The 15,686-nt window shown below is 39.8% G+C and overlaps 1 protein-coding gene across 1 annotated transcript in view; it reads left to right on the top strand.

Annotated features, from left to right (window-relative positions):
- Nucleotides 1-12,022: 12,022 nt before the first annotated feature.
- The window catches only part of sox5 (SRY-box transcription factor 5), a 208,446-nt gene continuing 204,782 nt past the window's right edge, over nt 12,023-15,686 (top strand). Inside the window, 1 exon segment of the mRNA XM_030149442.1 lies at nt 12,023-12,041. The gene's annotated coding sequence lies outside the window, so the exon portion shown is untranslated.

Here is a 15,686-nt window from a genome sequence, read left to right on the forward strand (position 1 = left end):
GTGTATATTATTATTGTATTTATATGGTTGTTAAGGATGTGCACGAATAATTGATTAGTCAAAACAGTAAGCATAGCTTTTTTTTTTTTTAAGCGTCACCTAATTCATATTTGGGATAGGGATGGAAAGAGATTTACATTTTAGTTCATAAAGATGTAGATGTAAAGTTTTTGGCACTTGTTCTGCCTGAGTGCTGTATATGTGGAGTAAAATCTGAACAAACAATAGAATACTTGTGGTTCACCCACTCCTGGATTAATCAAGTTTGGGTGGAGGGTAGTGATGATACTAAAATATCAATATCTCCGATACCATATCTTTACACTCTAGATTCGATTCACAAATCAAAATATCGATACTTTTGATACTTGGGTCATTTGAGGTTATGTATATGTAGGTTATGTATGCTGATACTACAGCACGTCATCAGACATCGGTTCTTTTATCCACCGGGCAGATGATGCAGAGTTTGGATGAATCAGCCTTTGAGCAGACAGATCTGATCTCAGACTAGTGATCAAACCTCCTACATGTGGTGCACACAAGTCCATCTAACAAAGGCTGATCCCAGATCTGAGCTAGCAGCAGTGGTGATGCAGGGGAACTCTCCTAAACAGGAAGTGGAGGAGATCAAACGCACCAATCAGATTGCGGTGTAGGGAGACTAAACATCATCACCCCACAGGAAGGAAGTAGCTATGTCTGAATTATGCTACGCAGGCTACCATATGTGTGTGTGTGTGTGTGTGTGTGTGTTGGTGTGTGTGTCTGATTTACACAGACCAGCGTTTACATCCCACACCCAAATATTTACCCCTGTGCAACTGCCACCCTCTGTCACAAAGCTATGATTAGGCAATGGGGAGTGTGTGTTATGTGTATTTGTCTGTATATATATGAATGTGTGAGTGAACTGTATATGTATGTGTGTGTGTGTGTGTGTGTGTGTGTGTGTGTAAAGGGGCAGGATTGGAGGGCCTACAGGGACCACCTTGGTGAACAATGGCGCTTTCATTTCACTGGAGCGTTTGACTGGACTCTGTGTCTCAGAGCAGCCACACATATACACACACAGCCAGACAGGAAACACACACACACATACACACACACACACACACACACACACACACACACACACACACACACACAGAACATTGCATATACGTGCATGCATTAATTGGCACACTCTTTTGGGTATCCAGTAGGGGGGTTACTTTTCACTATGGCTCGAAGCGTGTGTGCATGTGTGTGTTTTTGTATTTGTGTAGTTAGTCAGGTAATTTGGCCCACTGGTCTGCAGCTTCAGACAGTGTGGAATGTGGCAGTGGTGGTTGCTTGCACATTTGGACTGAGGGGCCAGGGCAAAGGGGAAAAAAAAACAGAGAAGCCTTATCTGGTTTTTCTTGACATCCTAAAAAAGTTTTTAATATGTACCAGTAAAGAATAAGGAACAAAGGTATAATCAAACTAGTGATGCTAAGATGACTTTATGAGTCATTAGCCAACCTTGGTTAGTCCTTGAAAAAAGCAACAAAATAACCTTTCCTCAAAACCACTGGTGTAGTCCAGGGTGTACGCTAGAGGTGGGCAATGTATATTGCCTACGATAATATTGTAAATGTTGATTTTACAATGTGCAATTTTACATTATCGAGTATTCATGCTGTCCCGAAATGAAAACAGACAGACAGTGCATAGACGTAAAGGAGAGGTGCATGAAAGTCCTCAGAAGCCAATCAGCGGACAGGATTCAGTCACGTGGTGACTTGGCGGCACCCAAAACACAACATCGTCTCACGTGGAGGAACTATGCAGGAGTTTCCCATCTCAGCGGATGATTTCATAGCAGATGTGGGTCCACATCACTAGCATGGAAATGGTTTGGTTTTGACCAGACTGATGTCGGTCAAAATAATGTTATTTGCAAGCTGGAGCGCCGTAAAGGGGGGTAAACGATTAGAAGTTGAAGTTAGAAGTTGTGAAAATTGTGTGTAAGATCCGCTGTATAATAGAGCCATCGAAGCCGAGAGTTGGACGTTGAAAGCATGTTAAGTTTCACTTTCGTTTCACCCCAGCGTTGGTTACGTTAGTTATGGACCGCACACCCACGTATATCACTGCCCAGATCACCCACCCCGAGTATAGACCTTATTTTTCAGTCAGTGTTGTGTATACCCACTTCCTTTCAGTAGTATAAGAGCCAAACTGCTCATTTTTTCCCCGAGGATGGTGAAGCCATGACCCACCCTACTCTGCCTCTAATTGGCTAGGGCTCGCTGCCTTCACTGATTAGATTGGTTTACTTTAGGCATGAGGACTGATGAGCCAATCAGAGGCAGAGTAGGGCGGGTCTTGCCGAAGAAAATATTGCTAACTAGTTCTGGCCACTTCTGGAACCTGATTGGACACCTCAGGTGCCAGTGCCACCCCAGTTGATTGACAGGTCACTGCATGTTTCATTGAAACGATTATTGAAAATTATTGGAAATCTGAACAAGAAAGGCAGAATAAACATCTTTCAAGTGAGAGGCATGTATTGAGAGAACCTACTTTCATGTAATACATAATTCTGAGGTAAGTTTTAAGGTGGTTTCCAAATGAGTCATCAGACATTCATGCAGCTGCTTGTGTGACCAGTAATATCTACAAACTGCTCCTGATCAAGTCATGATAATTTTATAATAGTGAGCAAATACTACTGACAGATTTTTGAGTCAACTAAATAGAGTAGTCTTACATGTCACTGTTTCTAAAACAGGGTGTTTTTCCGGACTACTTTAAAAGAAAAAGGCAAAAATTCAGAGTATATCCACTTCTCCAGGGGACCACTACACCACTGCTCAAAACTATCACATCATAGGTTGTTACAGTGGATATCCATTTGCACGTTAGTCACTGCAGAGTTCGGCTGAGGAACTGAAACTTTTTCTGAGCTATTGGATCCGGAACGAGAAGTTTTAAAACAAAAGACAGCCGAGGTCTCAGAACTCAAATTATCTCCACTCGCGCCTGCCATGAAATATTCTCAGGGTAACACCAATGTTGGCAGCATTTCCTCCAGCAGATGGGAAAATGGGAAAGTATTAATGTGTATAACACACTGAGCTGTGAAGAACATAACTATCTATGGCCAAATATGGCTTGAGGTAATTTCTGCCTGTTGATCTTCACCTGAAATCCGTCTGTAGTGAAAATAATGTTGAGAATTGCCTTCATTGTGTGCACGAACAATACCTCCCCCAGGGAACAGAAAGTAAAGCCAAGAGTTTCACATGTGACACTGAGAAATTAAAATCTCCATAAATATTGAATGTAAGCTTTGTAAAACTCTGGTACCCTCACTAGGGTTAAAAGTTCACTTTTCAGTTTTGAAACATAACTACTGAAAGTTGATGCTCATTTTGGCATATGAGCTTAGAAAAGTTTCAGTTGGTCCACAGAGAGAACAGAAATCTGTCTATATTTATGAATGCTGATTCCAACTTGTAAAGCTGAGCAAATATTCTGTTTTTTTTTCCTATTTTACACCTTATGTCTTGGTAAATACCCACTAAATTGAATTGTATTATTTGGTTACTTTTGTCAACGTGATATTTAAAAGCTTACCATCATAACACTAAGGTTTAATAAAGAGGGAATTTTGCTGAAGCCAGATTCGACTGTGAAATATCTTACAGAAGACAGAAATCATGCACTGAAGGATGCCCAGTTTTTTTTGTTTTTGTTTTTTTTTATAGTTCGAGGATTGGACATTGAATGATAGGAATCAAAATTTGTGAGTTGTTTTCAAGGCCATGACAGGTTGATCTTGTTTCTCCCAGTGTGAGCTGGGTGTTACTCAAGCAGTGTGGCTTAAAACCTGTAAACCTGTCCGTCTGTCAGTGTCTCTGTTGCCTGGAACAGATAATGACTATAGGTTTGCCATCTGCAACTGTCCCAATCCTTCTTGTTGATTGCACTGAGCCCCAAATGACCAGATGTTTCATCACTATTATGGCATTAGAGCTGAGCTCAATAGGCAGATGTGTGTCTCTCTTGGCTGATTGTTGTCATGATAGAGAATAGTCTGATTACCTCCTCTGATTAGGCCAATGGGCCGCTAATCCTTCCATAGCCGCTTCAGAGCCTGCACCTCTGAGAATGAGTTATACCACTAATACACTCAGATACACACATGCAAGCACACAAGCATGCACACGAAAGGACAAACACATGCAAGTTATTTAAATAGTCATAAGTAGCATTAGATATTGTACAGGTAAATGTGCACTGCCTTTCCAGGTTAATAATAAGTATAGCTCACACATGCATGTGCTTCAGTACACACACACAAAGTAGAGGACAGGGGTCTGATGCCATGGTTTATAACGTGCACTTGGCCACTGATCCCAAATGTCATGTTTATCTGATCCGTATTAAAGACCCTGTGACAATGGAACAGATGGGGCTGCCTTTTGTCCTGCAAGTGCACATAGGGGACACACATACACACACTGATATATTTCCGTGTAGGCTCCCTCTCCTGCTCTGCCTCTCTCTCTGTGTCTCTCAGTGGGCCATGTGAGTAGGGTTGAGGTTGTGTGATTGTGTTTAGCCAAGCAGAGTGATTGTGCTCTACAGGGGAGCCAGCCTGCTCTCACCACGCCAGACGGACAACATAACACACACACACATACGCAAACAAACACACACACAGCCGTTACAACTCCAGCACAATATTTTTTAAATATCCCTTGCTGGTTTTGCTGTCCCAAAAGCTTAGTTGAGGTCAAATGTATTCATCACGTTTTAAGCTTGTCAGTATTTTAATACATTGCTTCTTCTTCAACATATTGTTTACGCAATACAACTCTCTATCTACCCCCCTAAAAAGCAAATATCAATCTCTGTGATCAATTCATTGTTGTTTCCTTTCTCCTCCTTTTTGATTTACAGGGTCACAGATTAGATCTTTTGTAAAAAATGAACAGACGCACTTCCAAAGAAATATGTGCATACACAAGAACATGGTAGCACAGTTTCTACAAAATACAAATATGTAAAATCAATCATACAAAATTGAGGTTGGGTATATGTGAGGGTGAAAATAAACTGGAATAAAATCAACACACAACACAGAACAATATCAATGAAACATATTAAAAGCAGGAAACAACACCTGTGGGAATTACAGTAATATGAGGTTTAGGGTTGATTGTATTAGGATTCTGTATTCGCATTCCAGGAATTCAACCATCTCGACAAACCAAGACAAGTGGCAAAATTGGTTGTTATGTGAGGTGAAAAGACCGAAAAAGACAGTGACGAGCAGCAGAGTTTCTAATCTTTTAAAAGAGGACCCCGTAGGATCCTAGATTAAATAGCCCCTTTTACACAGCACTTCTGTTCTGGGAATATTTCACCTTTATTCCAGAATGACGTCTGTGTAACAAAATGGTAGGATCATTTGGTCCCACGTCTGTCACGGCTCTGTAACACCTCTGGAGGTAGTAAAAGCGCTGTGATAAAGGTGGAATCATGATTCTGGAACGCTATGTAAAAGGAACACCTCTTGTTCCACAAACAAGGTGTGACGTTTTGATGACGTATTGCGTGTGCGACCCCCCACGCTAGGGGGATTTAAAAATGAGTGTGGGCCGTGTACAGTAAACAAACATTAACACGACCAGAAAGATGCTGAAGTAGGGAGATGCTGAGATCCACCAGCTGTTGTCACTTTGGGTGGAGGACTCTATCCATGCTAACATTTACTGCTCTCTGTTCATCCTCCATTGTTGTTGTGAGAGCCAACACCGCTATGCTCAGGGTATTTCTGACCCACAAGTTATACGTCACACTATACACTGTGCTGTGTCACCGCCCCTTTGATTCTGGAATGCAGGTCTGCTGTGTAAAAGTCCAGCCTGTCTCACCTCTGTTACTTCTTTGTCTTGGCTGTGGAAATCAGACAATGGTGGAAAAAAGGTGGGATCACCATCTCACCTTTTTTCCTGGATCTATGTGTAAAAGTGGGTAAATGAAATTTTTAGTTGACCCTCTAATGTAGGGGTGGGCAATCCTGGTCCTCGAGGGCCGGTATCCTGTATGTTTTAGATGTTTCCCTCTTCCAGCACACCTGAAGGTCATTATCAGGCTTCTGTAGAGCTTGATGATAGACTTATCATGTGAACCAGGTGTGTTGGAAGAGGGAAACATCTAAAACATGCAGGATACCGGCCCTCGAGGACCAGTAATGGAGTATTTGATATTTTCATCAAGTTGCTAAAACCAGACAGAAGTTTTCTGTGACTTAGCAGATTTCCACTTAAACAGGATCATTCTCACAAAAAAAGGAAACAAAAGCAGCTGTATCTTTGCTTTTTGTTAGAGAGATGCCATTACCGTGTACTCCAAATAACAATATCAACTCAATGTTTAAAATCAATATCCAATGCGTCAGACCTGATTAGGGGCTCTGCTAGTTGAGAGCAGGGCCAGAACATGTGGAACAGTGCCATTTGTCATCCTGAGTGTATTTCACATAGTAAACACTGAAGTATTTTAAGCTCAGGCATACACTTGTACACACGCCATTTACTGTTTAAGGCACTGTCCCAGGTCTCCTGTCGTCTGTCTGCTTGATTTAATCCAGGGTCAAAATGCAAAATGGCAATTCTGACTTCGGAGGCACATTTGAACATTTATTCTCCGTTATTATATACACTACAAATATAATGAATCTTAGTAAAAGCTGACACTCTGTAACAACTAAGATAAGAGGTGATGCAAAATGTTCCAGGATTTACACAGCCAAAAAAATTTGAGTGATCTCATTTGGACATCAGAACTTAAAAACTAAATGTTCCAATGTCAGTGCATTCAGGTACGCTACTGCTGTATTTTCCAGTGTCAGCACCACACCTGAATTACAGCCTTTTTATTTTCACAACCCATTCTATCTATATTCTGTTAAAAAATAATCAATCAAATTAAAATAATGTACAACCTGAGATGTATTTAATATTCTCATATACAATTGCTCAATCAAAGTGTACCCCTGTATTTATAGTACAGTTCTCCCTGCAGAGACCTGTGTGTGACATGTAATAGATATATTGTTCTCCAGGTGGGATGGAGTGAAAGGACATTAATCCTGCTGTGTAATCTCTTCTCCAGAGCTGTCTCAGTGCCAAAACCCTGCCCCACCTTTGTGTTTTATGTGTTTTTCAAACCAATACGTATTCTCTAATGTATAGTAAAAGCTCATAATTGTTTGATATGAAGTGTCTCCTACATAGTGATTTTTAATTTGATTGATCCCATGTACTGTACATGTAGTGTCTGTGTGAATTGATCCCAGTTTTTGTTTTCTGCTGGTGTGTGCTCAAGTGGCCATTGTGTAGATACAGTGGTGAAGAGGGAGACCAGCTCACAGCATAAAGCCACCAGTCCATCTCACCAGCTCCACCAGCAGCCAGCCAGCCCCACTCGGCATGCACCTGGCGTCCCCTCACACACACCACCATTATTAATTGCTAATACATATTTATGTGGCACAAATTTGCCATTTGTTTATGCATAAAATTATCAATAGCGCAGGGCGCTTAGCCAGAGAAAACGATGACCTTTTTAAAGAGTAATAAATGGAACTGTGTGTGTGTATATGTATATGTGTGTGTGTGTATGTGTTTATCTAATGGCTGATGTTTCAGAGGGAGGTGTTTGGTTGGAACAAGGAGAGGTGGGTGCCGGTTTTGCGACTGGACGTGACAGAAAGGCAGCTAAGGCCTGCCAAGAGGAGACCCACTGATCTGGATGTTTACCCACAGTTTGCTTTTCCACACAGGCAGTGAGCTGTCTTTGTCTTCGGCTTCATTAGCTGTGTCCATACTCAATGTGACTAAGAGTGTGTGTGAAGATGATTGTATGTGCATGTGTGTATTAAGGATATTTTACCTATATACATGTGTGAGACGATGTATATAAGGAGCTGTGGGTACCAGTGTTCTTTTGACGTTAGACCACAGAGGCCACACCCACTAGACTTAGATGACACACAAATCGGTAAATTTGTTGCGGAAACATAGCATTAATTAGATTTTTCAGCATTCACCACAAGCTCCACCTAAATCTGAAGAGAAGTGAACCAGACTTGAAGTAAGTAGACCAAATTTAGATTAACTCATAAAGACCCAGTGCTACTTTTATGTCACGTCCCAAATAAATTGTTCTCTCTATTTAATCTTTACTGAAGTGATTTATCATCGTTTATTATAACAGGGTTTCTCAACCTTTTTTGAACCACGTCCCACTAATGGCGTCATGAGCCTACCGGTGCCCCCCTATACTCGAATAAATTTGTGGGACTGGGGGGGGGTGGTATGTAATTCTAAACGTAAAATGATGGACCTGTATGTGGAGGACGTGGTGGGTTATGTAGCTCTGTAGATAAAGCTGTGAGAACGTGAAAGTCAGCTCCCCTCACCTTATCATAGATTACCTGCTGCCCTCCAAAAACACATTTGCAACCGAGGGGACGACGATGTGCGAGACGATATGATACCCCCCCATATCGTGTGTGTGTGTTTGGGGGGGTTTGTTTGTTTGTTTTCTGTGTTATAATATTACCCTCTGTGTTTTGCAGTTTTCACTGTAAATCATGTATTTCCTTATATTTAAGTTCCTATACTTAATATAGATGTTCATGAAAACTCAGAGTAAATTCAAAGGTTATTACATTTAAACAGAGAAAAGTGAAGAAAAGGGGACTTTTTTAGCAAACATACAGTATCAAAGAAAGTTGAAAGGATTAGTGGCTCAACAGGTATTAAACAGTAGATGGTTTTGGTCATCGGTGGGTGTTTGGGTCTTTATGGGTTAAACTATTCAAACTGGACCAAATTACAATCTCTCCACTGAACCCTGTTGAACAATGTGAAAAACCAATGTAAAAAGACAGGGTGCTGCCAACAAAATTGGACCATTAGGAAGAATCCAGAGGGTAAAACACTGACTCTGCAGCACCGTTTCACAGCAGCTCCTTTGGTTCTTCTGTGCAAATAATGAAATGATGAAAATGACCAAACAAATTTAGAGGACAAGGACAAATGTTCTAGCATCAATCCCTGATGCCTGTTTCTGTTTTTCCCCTCTCTGCCCTGTCCTCCACTCTGTCTGTTTCTCCGTGGACCTCCTCTGCTGTACATGTCTGATTTCCCCTCTTCAGTCTCCTTACTCTAATACAGTGGTTCCCAACCTTTTTTGGCTTGTGACCCCATTTTAACATCACAAATTTCTAGCGACCCCAGACATTCAAAACAGAGACATTTTTCTCTTGGAGATGTCTTAGTGGGGCCATACAGCTAAAGAAATCTTTCCATTCTCTGTTTGGTCCGGTTTCAACTGTGTCCAGGCAAGTTGAAGCGTAGTAATGTATGTGGTTACATGATCAGGTCAATCAAGGTATGCCCTCTCAGATGTTATATCCTGCATTTTATTTGAACTTGATTTTTATTAAGAAAAATGTGTGGTGTTTTAATTATAATGAAATATATAATGAATCATTAAAAAATATTTCTTATTAGTAATTTATGTACATTTTTTTTAATCAGTTACTAGAAATTTCAAGCAACCCCATATGAATTCCAGCTGACCCCACGGTTGAAAAACACTGCTCTAGTATGCCTGTATTAATCTAATCTGCAGAAAAAAATTTGCAGGAAGTGTGTAATGTCAACACACTTTGACAATGATGATCCCATACTTTTTTACAGACACCTGTAATTTCCCAGTTTGGGATAAATAAAGTGCATCTACCGATCTATCTATCTATCTATAGGAGGTGGTGAATATAAAAATAATTATTATAATAAAAAAGGATAATAATAGAGAAAGAATAGAGAAATAATAAACAGGACTATGCTACCAGAGACTGGAGTTTGCATCCTGACTGCAATAATTATGGCCGATGCAATAAAAACATTAGGGATGCACTGACTGCAAAAGGATATATCGATACTGTTTTTGAAAATTGCATTTTAGTTGATAGTGATGTTACTTTGTGTTCCTTCATTATCTTCTCATTCAGCCCCCCTTTACAAAGAAATCTTCAATACAAATATCAAAATATTTTCTTTTTTAAAGTTTGTCATTACATTATCTTAGAATAAACACCTTCAAACATACACACTTGTGAAAAACCGGTTGATATAACACAGCACATAAATATATGACACTGCCATCTGCAAAAAGACATCTTATGTGCTAATGCTGACATTGGTCAACATCATAAAAACAAAAAATACTACTGTTTATTTAAAGCTGCATTTCAAAACACTCAAGGTCAGTGAACAGAGAATCAGAACATAAAGAAATAAAACAAAAACATACACATAATGTACAGGGTTATACATAAAAAGAGAACTGACTATATATAATGCATGAACTAAAAGCTGAGGTTATGGTGCTGAGTAGATTAAGTTGAGGTGTGGATTTCTTGTGGAAGAGAATTCCAGAGGCGAGGTGCAGAGCAAGTATCAGCTGATATTGTCCATCCTAAAAAGCACTTTGTTTAGGATTTAGTAAAAATAAATAAATAAATAAATAAAAATCATTGTTTGGTTTAAATATCACCACAGTCATCATCAGTATTTTTCCATATCTTTGCAGACTTTCTGTATTAAACCCATGTGTATCACAGTTTAGGCACTAAAAGCTCTTTGGTTTGGTTAGAAAAAGCTTTAGCTTTACATATGACTATACGCATTTATACTATATATTTGTAGGATTTTTATGAACTTGAACCTAGCTATATTTTCTGTAAAACTTGTGTAAACTTAACCACAAAACATTGTAACATATCAATTTTCAAATCAAGAAATATTGATGTGAAATGTATTTTTGGTTCAAAAAAGCATCAACATAATAAGTGTCTCTGGGTTGCGGAATTCATTGCGACTGGATCACGATTTATTTATTTATTTTAGTGCTGTCAAACGATTAAAATTTTTAATCAGATTAATCACAGGGTTGCTGTGAATTAATTTTATTTTGCATGAGCAAACAGACTCAAGAAAGAAGGGAATATACAGGGTGGGGAAGCAAAATTTACAATGAACATTTAGTTGTTTTTTCTCAGCGGGCACTGTGTCAATTGTTTTGAAACCAAACATATACTGATGTCATAATCATACCTAACACTATTATCCATACCTTTTCAGAAACTTTTGCCCATATGAGTAATCAGGAAAGCAAACGTCAAAGAGTGTGTGATTTGCTGAATGCACTCATCACACCAAAAGAGATTTCAAAAATAGTTGGAGTGTCCATAAAGACTGTTTATAATGGAAAGAAGAGAATGACTGTGAGCAAAACTATTACGAGAAAATCTGGAAGATACTATTAAAGAAGAATGGGAGAAGTTGTCACCCGAATATTTGAGGAACACTTGCGCAAGTTTCAGGAAGCGTGTGAAGGCAGTTATTGAGAAAGGAGGAGGATGCATAGAATAAAAACATTTTCTGTTATGTCAATTTTCTTGTGGCAAATAAATTCTCATGACTTTCAATAAACTAATTGGTCATACACTGTCTTTCAATCCGTGCCTCAAAATATTGTAAATTTTGCTTCCCCACCCTGTATATACACTTAACATATTTATTAAACACCTTCAACATAGGAGAATGTTTCAACCCCTACCCCTTACAGCTCCATTTCAAGGGGTAGAGCCAAGTGCAAGGACCAAGGGGTCACGGTAAGGGATTGGGCCTAACTTTACTTGGACAAATTGCTCCAAATCCATTGGTTGAGATGTTCAGAGTCATTCTGTGCTGCAGATGGCTTAATTGCCTTACAATTTTTAATCACATTAATCATGATGATGGATTCATCTACATTAATGTGTTCATTTTGTCAGCCCTAATTTATTTATTTATTTGGTATCTGTCATAATTTTAGTCTTAGTGTGAAATCCAACTGAATCTCTGTTTCTTTTCCTAAGGCGGCAGGTCTCTTTGATGGGGATCCACTCTGTGGCAGAACCATTTCTCCAGGGACACTTGTAGGTCAGCTGCTATTTTCACAGTTCACACATAAACACAGACATGGGCTTACAGTGCTCACGTATATAAGTGCTTCTGATGTAAAACTTTGACAAATAAACTACACATTGAGCTGGGCTGAGTGACAGCATCCGTCTCTTTCTCATGTTCTCGCTAGCGCGCATACACACTGTGTCTAACCTAGCTTTCATGTGGCCTTCATAAGGTCACACACAGGGCTCAAGTCAGTTTCCATGACTACACAGTCAGCATTCAGCCAATCGGCATTCTCAGCTGGCCTCTGTGGGGCCAGTGAACAACCAGTAAACATCATATCTGTACATCTACATACAGGGGCAGGTTGGTTTGTGTTGAGCTGAAGGGATGAGAGTGATGTGATTTATGTGGATGAATAACAGCAGTTTTAGCTTAAGACATTCACAAAGAGAAAGTGTGAATTAGAGGAACTTTTTCACAGACAAAAATCAGCTTATTTATTTGCAATATGTTTAACATCTGTATTTTCTTCAGAATGAGAAAAGTGAATTAGCTTCACAAGTTTTTGAGTCCCCTTCTATAGTCATGTTGTCTGATATTGTCAGATAGTATTAACAACAGACATGCATCTTTACTTGAGAAGTATGAGCTGAATCAGTCTATCAAGGTATTTAAAGCGGTCAACTACAGGGGTTGGACAAAATAATGGAAACACCCTCACCTCAAGATGATAATGCCCCAATCCATACAGCTAGAATTGTTAAAGAATGGCATGAGGAACATTCTAATGAAGTTGAGCATCTCGTATGGCCGACACAGTCCCCAGACCTCAACATTATTGAGCATTTATGGTCAGTTGTAGAGATTCAAGTAAGACGTTGATTTCCACCGCCATCGTCTGTAAAAGAGTTGGAGGGTATTCTAACTGAAGAATGGCTTAAAATTCCTTTGGAAACAATTCACAAGTTGTATGAATCAATACCTCAGAGAATTGAGGCTGTAATTGCCGCAAAAGGTGGACCTACACCATATTAAATTATATGTTGTTGATTTTTTAAGGTGTTTCCATTATTTTGTCCAACCCCTGTATATATTCAAGATTTTGTGGTTCATTCATCATGGTCAAGGTTTATTTCTTCCACCAAGAGGTTAGGTTTTTGCCGGCGTTGGTTTGTTTGTCTGTCTGTCCGTGTGCAAGATAACTCAAAAAGTTATGAACGGATTTGGATGAAAATTTCAGGAAATGTTGATACTGACACAAGGAACAAATGATTAAATGTTGGTGGTGATCGGGGGGGGGACATAATCATGAAACAGAATATAAATAAAAGACAATAAATAGAATAAAACAATATTGACACATGGTTCATGCATTAAAATATTAAAACATTAAAAATGAACACTAAAGACAATAATTTAAAACTCGAATGCTGCGTCATCAACATGTGACCCTCCATTTAAAAAAAAACAGATTCGGAAGTTTACAGTAAAGTTAGAGTAGTGGTAGGTCAATCCACATGATGACAGCCCGCAAAACTATACCGTGGTTGGTTGAGGAGGTTCAGACATTTCTGTCCTTGGTGGCTGATGAAAAAATTCACCGTGAGCTTGACCAGGCAACATACAACGAGCGAGTTTATCAGCAAATCTCTGAGCAGACATTACGGAAGTTATGTGCCACATCACTATGATGTCCAGGTACTCTAAAGTTGGTAGTATCCTGTAATAGAAACGGTCTGCAGGAATAGTATCTGGTACCTGAGTTGAGTCGAGTTGGTTCCACGTAGTGGAAACACAGCATAAGATAACAGTAAAATGTCCAGCTCAGTTCATATTAAAAGTCAGTGCAAAAAAGTGAGTTCTAAGCAGCGATTTGAAACTCTCAACGGAAGTAGCAGCTCTAATGTTAAGGGGGAGAGAGTTCCAGAGTTTAGGACCAGCAACTGCAGAAGCCCTGTCCCCTCTGGTCTTGAGGCTAGACCTGGGACATTCCAGGAGCAACTGCACAGTTCAGATAAATAGGGAGATGCAAGTCCATGCAGAGATTTAAAAACAAAGAGTAAAATTTTGAACTAGATTCTAGAATCAACAGGCAGCCAGTAGAGTACAGTAGTTTAAAAAAGATGTAATCGGAGCATGCACAAGTTTTTCCATCTGACTGGGGGGCAAGTAGGGCTTAGCTTTAGCTAAAAGTCTAAGCCACAGAGCTAATTTGTTTATCAAGTTTAAAAGCAGAATCAATAGAAACACCAAGACTTTTCACAAAGGGGCCGCAGTAAGAAGACAGTTAGTTAAAAGCGCCATTAAAATAACAATTTCTGTGTTCTGTTACAGACTTATACCCCCCCCCCCCCCAAAAAAAAAAAAAAAAAAAAGAAAGCCAACTGAATTTAACTCAGCAAAGAGGTCAGATCCTTTCATCGGATATTTGCTACAGAATATGTTTCAACTGGAGATAAGTTCTTTAAGTGATGCAGTGAGTAGCTTCTTATTTCTTAACTAACCATCAGTTTGATAGAGAGCATAAAGATGGACTATGTTTCAAAGGAAATACGTCATGTGGTCTGATGAGTCCTAATTGACCATGTTCCAGAGTGATAGCTGCATCAGAGTAAGAAAGAGAGGCAGATGAAGTGATTACCCATGATGCCTAGTGCCTACAGTGCAAGTCTGTGGAGGCAGTGTTATGATCTGGGGTTACTTCGGTTGGTCAGGTCTAGGTTCAGCAATGTTATGTGTCCATAAAATTAGGTCAGCTGACTACCTGAATGTACTGAATGACCAGGGGCCTCATGTATAAAAACTTGAGCGGATTTCATACTGAAACCTGGCGTACACTTAAATCCAGAAAAGTCCGTATGCACAAAAAAATCCAGATGAATAAAACTGAGCGTACACCCGAATCCAAGTACATTTCCTTTATACATCCCAATCAGCATGGAATTGACCGCATATGTTGGAGTACCTGACTCCTCCCTCTCCACTCCTACATTTAAATATGCAAATCAGCATAAACGGGGTCTGCAGGTGGAATTCCCTCTGGGATTCCCCACTCTGTATGATCAGATGATGATGTCAAGATGGACGCGAAGCAGAGGCCAAAACAGGCGGAAGGAGAAAAGAGGACGAACTCAGCCCGTTTGAGCAGAGTCGCCGCTGTTGTGGGTGACACTTTTCTCACAGGGCTGACGTGGATCACCCCCAAGGTAAATATATATTTAATATTTGTGTAACTCACGCATTAGTTCATTCTACGGGTTATACAACAGTCTCATCACAGCCAAACAAGATAAAGGTTCATGTGTAATCATGTCAGGATATCAAGGAGGAAATCAAAGACTTTGACTCATTTTTAATTACTCAAATTATTATTTTTCAACAATGACACAGAAGACAGTGAGACGCAGTATCAGCCTCCTGTCACAGAGGCTTCCTCTTGCCTCCCCAGCGTTAGCTGATCCTCCGGTCCAATAGCCAACTGCAGTTGCCCATCTGACCTGCATGGGTCTGTACTCACCCGAGTCACAAGAGGACATCATGAGAACAATCGGTGGCGTCAATGAGCGACTGGACCGACTTATAAATGTTCGAACAGAAATGAACACTACATTAAATGCATTTATCAGCCAGTGAATTTTGTGTCCTTGTCTCTTTATATGGTTGTTGCTGAAT

This window comes from Sphaeramia orbicularis, chromosome 12 (genome assembly GCF_902148855.1).
Source record: "Sphaeramia orbicularis chromosome 12, fSphaOr1.1, whole genome shotgun sequence".
Taxonomy (NCBI): Eukaryota; Metazoa; Chordata; class Actinopteri; order Kurtiformes; family Apogonidae; genus Sphaeramia; species Sphaeramia orbicularis.